Source organism: Protomyctophum bolini, assembly GCF_963924005.1.
Source record: "Protomyctophum bolini genome assembly, chromosome: 4".
Classification (NCBI taxonomy): domain Eukaryota; kingdom Metazoa; phylum Chordata; class Actinopteri; order Myctophiformes; family Myctophidae; genus Protomyctophum; species Protomyctophum bolini.
In genome coordinates this window covers 30,741,819-30,755,383 of record NC_137865.1, presented here as the reverse complement: position 1 = coordinate 30,755,383, position 13,565 = coordinate 30,741,819, and positions in this window count along the sequence as shown.

Genomic DNA, 13,565 nt, shown 5'->3' with positions numbered 1-13,565 from the left:
AAAATGATGAGAAACGAGGCTAACTTTTTTTTTCAAAATTTCAAAAAACATGGGCTATAACCCATCGTTTTTGTCATTTCGTAATTTTTTTCAAATCTTCAAAAATGATGAAAAACTGCGCGCTATAGTATGCCGTACGATATGGGCTATAGCCCACGGTCCAAAATGATGAGAAACGAGGCTAACTTTTTTTCCCAAAATTTCAAAAAACATGGGCTATAACCCATCGTTTTTGTCATTTCGTAATTTTTTTCAAATCTTCAAAAATGATGAAAAACTGCGCGCTATAGTATGCCGTACGATATGGGCTATAGCCCACGGTCCAAAATGATGAGAAACGAGGCTAACTTTTTTTTTCAAAATTTCAAAAAACATGGGCTATAACCCATCGTTTTTGTCATTTCGTCGTTTTTTTCAAATCCTCAAAAATGATGAAAAACGGCGCGCTATAGTATGCCGTACGATATGGGCTATAGCCCATGGTCCAAAATGATGAGAAACGAGGCTAACTTTTTTTTTCAAAATTTCAAAAAACATGGGCTATAACCCATCGTTTTTGTCATTTCGTAATTTTTTTCAAATCTTCAAAAATGATGAAAAACTGCGCGCTATAGTATGCCGTACGATATGGGCTATAGCCCACGGTCCAAAATGATGAGAAACGAGGCTAACTTTTTTTTTCAAAATTTCAAAAAACATGGGCTATAACCCATCGTTTTTGTCATTTTGTCGTTTTTTTCAAATCCTCAAAAATGATGAAAAACGGCGCCCTATAGTATGCCGTACGATATGGGCTATAGCCCATGGTCCAAAATGATGAGAAACGAGGCTAACTTCTTTTTTCAAAATTTCAAAAAACATGGGCTATAACCCATCGTTTTTGTCATTTCGTAATTTTTTTCAAATCCTCAAAAATGATGAAAAACTGCGCGCTATAGTATGCCGTACGATATGGGCTATAGCCCACGGTCCAAAATGATGAGAAACGAGGCTAACTTTTTTTTCAAAATTTCAAAAAACATGAGCTATAACCCATCGTTTTTGTCATTTCGTCATTTTTTTCAAATCCTCAAAAATGATGAAAAACGGCGCGCTATAGTATGCCGTACGATATGGGCTATAGCCCATGGTCCAAAATGATGAGAAACGAGGCTAACTTTTTTTTTCAAAATTTCAAAAAACATGGGCTATAACCCATCGTTTTTGTCATTTCGTAATTTTTTTCAAATCTTCAAAAATGATGAAAAACTGCGCGCTATAGTATGCCGTACGATATGGGCTATAGCCCACGGTCCAAAATGATGAGAAACGAGGCTAACTTTTTTTTTCAAAATTTCAAAAAACATGGGCTATAACCCATCGTTTTTGTCATTTCGTCATTTTTTTCAAATCCTCAAAAATGATGAAAAACGGCGCGCTATAGTATGCCGTACGATATGGGCTATAGCCCATGGTCCAAAATGATGAGAAACGAGGCTAACTTTTTTTCCCAAAATTTCAAAAAACATGGGCTATAACCCATCGTTTTTGTCATTTCGTCATTTTTTTCAAATCTTCAAAAATGATGAAAAACTGCGCGCTATAGTATGCCGTACGATATGGGCTATAGCCCACGGTCCAAAATGATGAGAAACGAGGCTAACTTTTTTTTTCAAAATTTCAAAAAACATGGGCTATAACCCATCGTTTTTGTCATTTGTCATTTTTTTCAAATCCTCAAAAATGATGAAAAACGGCGCGCTATAGTATGCCGTACGATATGGGCTAAAGCCCATGGTCCAAAATGATGAGAAACGAGGCTAACTCTTTTTTTCAAAATTTCAAAAAACATGGGCTATAACCCATCGTTTTTGTCATTTCGTCATTTTTTTCAAATCCTCAAAAATGATGAAAAACGGCGCGCTATAGTATGCCGTACGATATGGGCTATAGCCCATGGTCCAAAATGATGAGAAACGAGGATAACTTTTTTTTCCAAAATTTCAAAAAACATGGGCTATAACCCATCGTTTTTGTCATTTCGTCATTTTTTTCAAATCCTCAAAAATGATGAAAAACGGCGCGCTATAGTATGCCGTACGATATGGGCTATAGCCCATGGTCCAAAATCATGAGAAACGAGGCTAACTTTTTTTTTCAAAATTTAAAAAAACATGGGCTATAACCCATCGTTTTTGTCATTTCGTAATTTTTTTCAAATCTTCAAAAATGATGAAAAACTGCGCGCTATAGCAGTGGCGGTGCGTCCATAGGGGGCGCTGGTGCGCCGCACCACCATGCCCACCCCCTGAATAAAACGTGAATAAGAATGACTGAGAAACGAAATCTACAGCCTGTAATTTATTTAAAATTAGCAATCCAGAAACGTTAATATTATATAATATAAGTAGCCACTAACCAAAGGCAGTGTTTAAAAGTTGTAATATGCTGCCACGTTAGTATTATGCCTCCATGAAATGTCAAATGTTATTTACGTTGTATGACGTTTCTGATTGGTTAGTGTGTGTCACGTGTTGGTGCGCGAGCGGCGATCATCTGGAGCTATATTCTCAGCACTGAAGAGTAATGCATTGCGGTACACAGGTCTTCAATACAAACTATAGGAAGCCACTGGGTCGCGAAATATGTGCGATCCATGACGTTATTCACACCACAAAACACTTGGGGGCAGCATACACATCACAGCACAGTTTGACATAGGGTTTCACAACAACATACGCTAGAAAAACGAGGATGAGACAGATGAATGGAGCCAGGTAAAGTCAATATAATAATAGTTTAATTCACTTGCATAATGGAAAAATAAGAGGAAATATAAAACTCTGTGAAATCACTGCAGAAAACACCATTTGAGAGAAGGACACTGCAAGAAAGAGAGCTGGGTCCAGACAAACCTGATGTAATCATCACAAATGTATGTACAAAAAGTAAAAATTAAGCCATAAGGTGGCAGAGTCATGGCTTTGAGGGTTATTTTATAAGGACGTTTTGTTTATGTTTTTGTTAATGTTAAAGCCACTGTAGCAAGGTCATGTGGCTTTGAGCCATTGCACTTTTTTATGGCACTGGTCCTTCTGTCTCAGGTTTGTTTCTTTAACCCTATATGAACCTTTTGTTACATTTTGATGTATTTAATAAACCTTAGACAGGCTCCCTTAGTAGATATATTTAATAAACTTTAGACAGGCTCCCTCAGTAGATATTTAATCTATGATACCTAGTGCATGTTTTCTTGATTTTGTTATAGCGCCCTCCCTAGGACAAATGTCACCGGCCGCCACTGCGCTATAGTATGCCGTACGATATGGGCTTTAGCCCACGGTCCAAAATGATGAGAAACGAGGCTAACTTTTTTTTTCAAAATTTCAAAAAACATGGGCTATAACCCATCGTTTTTGTCATTTCGTCGTTTTTTTCAAATCCTCAAAAATGATGAAAAACGGTGCGCTATAGTATGCCGTACGATATGGGCTATAGCCCATGGTCCAAAATGATGAGAAACGAGGCTAACTTTTTTTTTCAAATTTTCAAAAAACATGGGCTATAACCCATCGTTTTTGTCATTTCGTCATTTTTTTCAAATCCTCAAAAATGATGAAAAACGGCGCGCTATAGTATGCCGTACGATATGGGCTATAGCCCATGGTCCAAAATGATGAGAAACGAGGCTAACTTTTTTTTTCAAAATTTCAAAAAACATGGGCTATAACCCATCGTTTTAGTCATTTCGTAATTTTTTTCAAATCTTCAAAAATGATGAAAAACTGCGCGCTATAGTATGCCGTACGATATGGGCTATAGCCCATGGTCCAAAATGATGAGAAACAAGGATAACTTTTTTTTCCAAAATTTCAAAAAACATGGGCTATAACCCATCGTTTTTGTCATTTCGTCATTTTTTTCAAATCCTCAAAAATGATGAAAAACGGCGCGCTATAGTATGCCGTACGATATGGGCTATAGCCCATGGTCCAAAATCATGAGAAACGAGGCTAACTTTTTTTTTCAAAATTTAAAAAAACATGGGCTATAACCCATCGTTTTTGTCATTTCGTAATTTTTTTCAAATCTTCAAAAATGATGAAAAACTGCGCGCTATAGTATGCCGTACGATATGGGCTTTAGCCCACGGTCCAAAATGATGAGAAACGAGGCTAACTTTTTTTTTCAAAATTTCAAAAAACATGGGCTATAACCCATCGTTTTTGTCATTTCGTCGTTTTTTTCAAATCCTCAAAAATGATGAAAAACGACGCGCTATAGTATGCCGTACGATATGGGCTATAGCCCATGGTCCAAAATGATGAGAAACGAGGCTAACTTTTTTTTTCAAAATTTCAAAAAACATGGGCTATAACCCATCGTTTTTGTCATTTCGTCATTTTTTTCAAATCCTCAAAAATGATGAAAAACGGCGCGCTATAGTATGCCGTACGATATGGGCTATAGCCCATGGTCCAAAATCATGAGAAACGAGGCTAACTTTTTTTTTCAAAATTTAAAAAAACATGGGCTATAACCCATCGTTTTTGTCATTTCGTAATTTTTTTCAAATCTTCAAAAATGATGAAAAACTGCGCGCTATAGTATGCCGTACGATATGGGCTTTAGCCCACGGTCCAAAATGATGAGAAACGAGGCTAACTTTTTTTTTCAAAATTTCAAAAAACATGGGCTATAACCCATCGTTTTTGTCATTTCGTCGTTTTTTTCAAATCCTCAAAAATGATGAAAAACGGCGCGCTATAGTATGCCGTACGATATGGGCTATAGCCCATGGTCCAAAATGATGAGAAACGAGGCTAACTTTTTTTTTCAAAATTTCAAAAAACATGGGCTATAACCCATCGTTTTTGTCATTTCGTCATTTTTTTCAAATCCTCAAAAATGATGAAAAACGGCGCGCTATAGTATGCCGTACGATATGGGCTATAGCCCATGGTCCAAAATGATGAGAAACGAGGCTAACTTTTTTTTTCAAAATTTCAAAAAACATGGGCTATAACCCATCGTTTTTGTCATTTCGTCATTTTTTTCAAATCCTCAAAAATGATGAAAAACGGCGCGCTATAGTATGCCGTACGATATGGGCTATAGCCCATGGTCCAAAATGATGAGAAACGAGGATAACTTTTTTTTCCAAAATTTCAAAAAACATGGGCTATAACCCATCGTTTTTGTCATTTCGTCATTTTTTTCAAATCCTCAAAAATGATGAAAAACTGTGCGCTATAGTATGCCGTACGATATGAGCTATAGCCCATGGTCCAAAATCATGAGAAACGAGGCTAACTTTTTTTTTCAAAATTTCAAAAAACATGGGCTATAACCCATCGTTTTTGTCATTTCGTAATTTTTTTCAAATCTTCAAAAATGATGAAAAACTGCGCGCTATAGTATGCCGTACGATATGGCCTATAGCCCACGGTCCAAAATGATGAGAAACGAGGCTAACTTTTTTTTTCAAAATTTCAAAAAACATGGGCTATAACCCATCGTTTTTGTCATTTCGTCGTTTTTTTCAAATCCTCAAAAATGATGAAAAACGGCGCGCTATAGTATGCCGTACGATATGGGCTATAGCCCATGGTCCAAAATGATGAGAAACGAGGCTAACTTTTTTTTTCAAAATTTCAAAAAACATGGGCTATAACCCATCGTTTTTGTCATTTCGTCATTTTTTTCAAATCCTCAAAAATGATGAAAAACGGCGCGCTATAGTATGCCGTACGATATGGGCTATAGCCCACGGTCCAAAATGATGAGAAACGAGGCTAACTTATTTTTCCAAAATTTCAAAAAACATGGGCTATAACCCATCGTTTTTGTCATTTCGTAATTTTTTTCAAATCCTCAAAAATGATGAAAAACGGCGCGCTATAGTATGCCGTACGATATGGGCTATAGCCCATGGTCCAAAATGATGAGAAACGAGGCTAACTTTTTTTTTCAAAATTTTAAAAAACATGGGCTATAACCCATCGTTTTTGTCATTTCGAAAAAAAATTCAAATCTTCAAAAATGATGAAAAACTGCGCGCTATAGTATGCCGTACGATATGGGCTATAGCCCACGGTCCAAAATGATGAGAAACGAGGCTAACTTTTTTTTTCAAAATTTCAAAAAACATGGGCTATAACCCATCGTTTTTGTCATTTCGTCGTTTTTTTCAAATCCTCAAAAATGATGAAAAACGGCGCGCTATAGTATGCCGTACGATATGGGCTATAGCCCATGGTCCAAAATGATGAGAAACGAGGATAACTTTTTTTTCCAAAATTTCAAAAAACATGGGCTATAACCCATCGTTTTTGTCATTTCGTAATTTTTTTCAAATCCTCAAAAATGATGAAAAACGGCGCGCTATAGTATGCCGTACGATATGGGCTATAGCCCATGGTCCAAAATTATGAGAAACGAGGCTAATTTTTTTTTCAAAATTTCAAAAAACATGGGCTATAACCCATCGTTTTTGTCATTTCGTAAATTTTTTCAAATCTTCAAAAATGATGAAAAACTGTGCGCTATAGTATGCCGTACGATATGGGCTATAGCCCACGGTCCAAAATGATGAGAAACGAGGCTAACTTTTTTTTTCAAAATTTCAAAAAACATGGGCTATAACCCATCGTTTTTGTCATTTCGTAATTTTTTTCAAATCTTCAAAAATGATGAAAAACTGCGCACTATAGTATGCCGTACGATATGGGCTATAGCCCATGGTCCAAAATGATGAGAAACGAGGCTAACTTTTTTTTCCAAAATTTCAAAAAACATGGGCTATAACCCATCGTTTTTGTCATTTCGTCATTTTTTTCAAATCCTCAAAAATGATGAAAAACTGCGCGCTATAATATGCCGTACGATATGAGCTATAGCCCATGTTCCAAAATCATGAGAAACGAGGCTAACTTTTTTTTTCAAAATTTCAAAAAACATGGGCTATAACCCATCGTTTTTGTCATTTCGTAATTTTTTTCAAATCTTCAAAAATGATGAAAAACTGCGCGCTATAGTATGCCGTACGATATGGCCTATAGCCCACGGTCCAAAATGATAAGAAACGAGGCTAACTTTTTTTTTCAAAATTTCAAAAAACATGGGCTATAACCCATCGTTTTTGTCATTTCGTCGTTTTTTTCAAATCCTCAAAAATGATGAAAAACGGCGCGCTATAGTATGCCGTACGATATGGGCTATAGCCCATGGTCCAAAATGATGAGAAACGAGGCTAACTTTTTTTTCCAAAATTTCAAAAAACATGGGCTATAACCCATCGTTTTTGTCATTTCGTCATTTTTTTCAAATCCTCAAAAATGATGAAAAACTGCGCGCTATAATATGCCGTACGATATGAGCTATAGCCCATGGTCCAAAATCATGAGAAACGAGGCTAACTTTTTTTTTCAAAATTTCAAAAAACATGGGCTATAACCCATCGTTTTTGTCATTTCGTAATTTTTTTCAAATCTTCAAAAATGATGAAAAACTGCGCGCTATAGTATGCCGTACGATATGGCCTATAGCCCACGGTCCAAAATGATAAGAAACGAGGCTAACTTTTTTTTTCAAAATTTCAAAAAACATGGGCTATAACCCATCGTTTTTGTCATTTCGTCGTTTTTTTCAAATCTTCAAAAATGATGAAAAACGGCGCGCTATAGTATGCCGTACGATATGGGCTATAGCCCATGGTCCAAAATGATGAGAAACGAGGCTAACTTTTTTTTTCAAAATTTCAAAAAACATGGGCTATAACCCATCGTTTTTGTCATTTCGTCATTTTTTTCAAATCCTCAAAAATGATGAAAAACGGTGCGCTATAGTATGCCGTACGATATGGGCTATAGCCCATGGTCCAAAATGATGAGAAACGAGGCTAACTTTTTTTTTCAAAATTTCAAAAAACATGGGCTATAACCCATCGTTTTAGTCATTTCGTAATTTTTTTCAAATCTTCAAAAATGATGAAAAACTGCGCGCTATAGTATGCCGTACGATATGGGCTATAGCCCACGGTCCAAAATGATGAGAAACGAGGCTAACTTTTTTTTTCAAAATTTCAAAAAACATGGGCTATAACCCATCGTTTTTGTCATTTGTCATTTTTTTTAAATCCTCAAAAATGATGAAAAACGGCGCGCTATAGTATGCCGTACGATATGGGCTAAAGCCCATGGTCCAAAATGATGAGAAACGAGGCTAACTTTTTTTTTCAAAATTTCAAAAAACATGGGCTATAACCCATCGTTTTTGTCATTTCGTCATTTTTTTCAAATCCTCAAAAATGATGAAAAACGGCGCGCTATAGTATGCCGTACGATATGGGCTAAAGCCCATGGTCCAAAATGATGAGAAACGAGGCTAACTTTTTTTTTCAAAATTTCAAAAAACATGGGCTATAACCCATCGTTTTTGTCATTTCGTCATTTTTTTCAAATCCTCAAAAATGATGAAAAACGGCGCGCTATAGTATGCCGTACGATATGGGCTATAGCCCATGGTCCAAAATGATGAGAAACGAGGATAACTTTTTTTTCCAAAATTTCAAAAAACATGGGCTATAACCCATCGTTTTTGTCATTTCGTCATTTTTTTCAAATCCTCAAAAATGATGAAAAACGGCGCGCTATAGTATGCCGTACGATATGGGCTATAGCCCATGGTCCAAAATCATGAGAAACGAGGCTAACTTTTTTTTTCAAAATTTAAAAAAACATGGGCTATAACCCATCGTTTTTGTCATTTCGTAATTTTTTTCAAATCTTCAAAAATGATGAAAAACTGCGCGCTATAGCAGTGGCGGTGCGTCCATAGGGGGCGCTGGTGCGCCGCACCACCATGCCCACCCCCTGAATAAAACGTGAATAAGAATGACTGAGAAACGAAATCTACAGCCTGTAATTTATTTAAAATTAGCAATCCAGAAACGTTAATATTATATAATATAAGTAGCCACTAACCAAAGGCAGTGTTTAAAAGTTGTAATATGCTGCCACGTTAGTATTATGCCTCCATGAAATGTCAAATGTTATTTACGTTGTATGACGTTTCTGATTGGTTAGTGTGTGTCACGTGTTGGTGCGCGAGCGGCGATCATCTGGAGCTATATTCTCAGCACTGAAGAGTAATGCATTGCGGTACACAGGTCTTCAATACAAACTATAGGAAGCCACTGGGTCGCGAAATATGTGCGATCCATGACGTTATTCACACCACAAAACACTTGGGGGCAGCATACACATCACAGCACAGTTTGACATAGGGTTTCACAACAACATACGCTAGAAAAACGAGGATGAGACAGATGAATGGAGCCAGGTAAAGTCAATATAATAATAGTTTAATTCACTTGCATAATGGAAAAATAAGAGGAAATATAAAACTCTGTGAAATCACTGCAGAAAACACCATTTGAGAGAAGGACACTGCAAGAAAGAGAGCTGGGTCCAGACAAACCTGATGTAATCATCACAAATGTATGTACAAAAAGTAAAAATTAAGCCATAAGGTGGCAGAGTCATGGCTTTGAGGGTTATTTTATAAGGACGTTTTGTTTATGTTTTTGTTAATGTTAAAGCCACTGTAGCAAGGTCATGTGGCTTTGAGCCATTGCACTTTTTTATGGCACTGGTCCTTCTGTCTCAGGTTTGTTTCTTTAACCCTATATGAACCTTTTGTTACATTTTGATGTATTTAATAAACCTTAGACAGGCTCCCTTAGTAGATATATTTAATAAACTTTAGACAGGCTCCCTCAGTAGATATTTAATCTATGATACCTAGTGCATGTTTTCTTGATTTTGTTATAGCGCCCTCCCTAGGACAAATGTCACCGGCCGCCACTGCGCTATAGTATGCCGTACGATATGGGCTTTAGCCCACGGTCCAAAATGATGAGAAACGAGGCTAACTTTTTTTTTCAAAATTTCAAAAAACATGGGCTATAACCCATCGTTTTTGTCATTTCGTCGTTTTTTTCAAATCCTCAAAAATGATGAAAAACGGCGCGCTATAGTATGCCGTACGATATGGGCTATAGCCCATGGTCCAAAATGATGAGAAACGAGGCTAACTTTTTTTTTCAAAATTTCAAAAAACATGGGCTATAACCCATCGTTTTTGTCATTTCGTCATTTTTTTCAAATCCTCAAAAATGATGAAAAACGGCGCGCTATAGTATGCCGTACGATATGGGCTATAGCCCATGGTCCAAAATGATGAGAAACGAGGCTAACTTTTTTTTTCAAAATTTCAAAAAACATGGGCTATAACCCATCGTTTTAGTCATTTCGTAATTTTTTTCAAATCTTCAAAAATGATGAAAAACTGCGCGCTATAGTATGCCGTACGATATGGGCTATAGCCCATGGTCCAAAATGATGAGAAACGAGGATAACTTTTTTTTCCAAAATTTCAAAAAACATGGGCTATAACCCATCGTTTTTGTCATTTCGTCATTTTTTTCAAATCCTCAAAAATGATGAAAAACGGCGCGCTATAGTATGCCGTACGATATGGGCTATAGCCCATGGTCCAAAATCATGAGAAACGAGGCTAACTTTTTTTTTCAAAATTTAAAAAAACATGGGCTATAACCCATCGTTTTTGTCATTTCGTAATTTTTTTCAAATCTTCAAAAATGATGAAAAACTGCGCGCTATAGTATGCCGTACGATATGGGCTTTAGCCCACGGTCCAAAATGATGAGAAACGAGGCTAACTTTCTTTTTCAAAATTTCAAAAAACATGGGCTATAACCCATCGTTTTTGTCATTTCGTCGTTTTTTTCAAATCCTCAAAAATGATGAAAAACGACGCGCTATAGTATGCCGTACGATATGGGCTATAGCCCATGGTCCAAAATGATGAGAAACGAGGCTAACTTTTTTTTTCAAAATTTCAAAAAACATGGGCTATAACCCATCGTTTTTGTCATTTCGTCATTTTTTTCAAATCCTCAAAAATGATGAAAAACGGCGCGCTATAGTATGCCGTACGATATGGGCTATAGCCCATGGTCCAAAATCATGAGAAACGAGGCTAACTTTTTTTTTCAAAATTTAAAAAAACATGGGCTATAACCCATCGTTTTTGTCATTTCGTAATTTTTTTCAAATCTTAAAAAATGATGAAAAACTGCGCGCTATAGTATGCCGTACGATATGGGCTTTAGCCCACGGTCCAAAATGATGAGAAACGAGGCTAACTTTTTTTTTCAAAATTTCAAAAAACATGGGCTATAACCCATCGTTTTTGTCATTTCGTCGTTTTTTTCAAATCCTCAAAAATGATGAAAAACGGCGCGCTATAGTATGCCGTACGATATGAGCTATAGCCCATGGTCCAAAATGATGAGAAACGAGGCTAACTTTTTTTTTCAAAATTTCAAAAAACATGGGCTATAACCCATCGTTTTTGTCATTTCGTCATTTTTTTCAAATCCTCAAAAATGATGAAAAACGGCGCGCTATAGTATGCCGTACGATATGGGCTATAGCCCATGGTCCAAAATGATGAGAAACGAGGCTAACTTTTTTTTTCAAAATTTCAAAAAACATGGGCTATAACCCATCGTTTTTGTCATTTCGTCATTTTTTTCAAATCCTCAAAAATGATGAAAAACGGCGCGCTATAGTATGCCGTACGATATGGGCTATAGCCCATGGTCCAAAATGATGAGAAACGAGGATAACTTTTTTTTCCAAAATTTCAAAAAACATGGGCTATAACCCATCGTTTTTGTCATTTCGTCATTTTTTTCAAATCCTCAAAAATGATGAAAAACTGCGCGCTATAGTATGCCGTACGATATGAGCTATAGCCCATGGTCCAAAATCATGAGAAACGAGGCTAACTTTTTTTTTCAAAATTTCAAAAAACATGGGCTATAACCCATCGTTTTTGTCATTTCGTAATTTTTTTCAAATCTTCAAAAATGATGAAAAACTGCGCGCTATAGTATGCCGTACGATATGGCCTATAGCCCACGGTCCAAAATGATGAGAAACGAGGCTAACTTTTTTTTTCAAAATTTCAAAAAACATGGGCTATAACCCATCGTTTTTGTCATTTCGTCGTTTTTTTCAAATCCTCAAAAATGATGAAAAACGGCGCGCTATAGTATGCCGTACGATATGGGCTATAGCCCATGGTCCAAAATGATGAGAAACGAGGCTAACTTTTTTTTTCAAAATTTCAAAAAACATGGGCTATAACCCATCGTTTTTGTCATTTCGTCATTTTTTTCAAATCCTCAAAAATGATGAAAAACGGCGCGCTATAGTATGCCGTACGATATGGGCTATAGCCCACGGTCCAAAATGATGAGAAACGAGGCTAACTTCTTTTTCCAAAATTTCAAAAAACATGGGCTATAACCCATCGTTTTTGTCATTTCGTAATTTTTTTCAAATCCTCAAAAATGATGAAAAACGGCGCGCTATAGTATGCCGTACGATATGGGCTATAGCCCATGGTCCAAAATGATGAGAAACGAGGCTAACTTTTTTTTTCAAAATTTTAAAAAACATGGGCTATAACCCATCGTTTTTGTCATTTCGAAAAAAAAATCAAATCTTCAAAAATGATGAAAAACTGCGCGCTATAGTATGCCGTACGATATGGGCTATAGCCCACGGTCCAAAATGATGAGAAACGAGGCTAACTTTTTTTTTCAAAATTTCAAAAAACATGGGCTATAACCCATCGTTTTTGTCATTTCGTCGTTTTTTTCAAATCCTCAAAAATGATGAAAAACGGCGCGCTATAGTATGCCGTACGATATGGGCTATAGCCCATGGTCCAAAATGATGAGAAACGAGGATAACTTTTTTTTCCAAAATTTCAAAAAACATGGGCTATAACCCATCGTTTTTGTCATTTCGTAATTTTTTTCAAATCCTCAAAAATGATGAAAAACGGCGCGCTATAGTATGCCGTACGATATGGGCTATAGCCCATGGTCTCAAAATTATGAGAAACGAGGCTAATTTATTTTCAAAATTTCAAAAAACATGGGCTATAACCCATCGTTTTTGTCATTTCGTAAATTTTTTCAAATCTTCAAAAATGATGAAAAACTGTGCGCTATAGTATGCCGTACGATATGGGCTATAGCCCATGGTCCAAAATGATGAGAAACGAGGCTAACTTTTTTTTCCAAAATTTCAAAAAACATGGGCTATAACCCATCGTTTTTGTCATTTCGTCGTTTTTTTCAAATCCTCAAAAATGATGAAAAACGGCGCGCTATAGTATGCCGTACGATATGGGCTATAGCCCATGGTCCAAAATGATGAGAAACGAGGCTAACTTTTTTTTTTTAAATTTCAAAAAACATGGGCTATAACCCATCGTTTTTGTCATTTCGTCATTTTTTTCAAATCCTCAAAAATGATGAAAAACTGCGCGCTATAGTATGCCGTACGATATGGGCTATAGCCCACGGTCCAAAATGATGAGAAACGAGGCTAACTTTTTTTTTCAAAATTTCAAAAAACATGGGCTATAACCCATCGTTTTTGTCATTTCGTCGTTTTTTTCAAATCCTCAAAAATGATGAA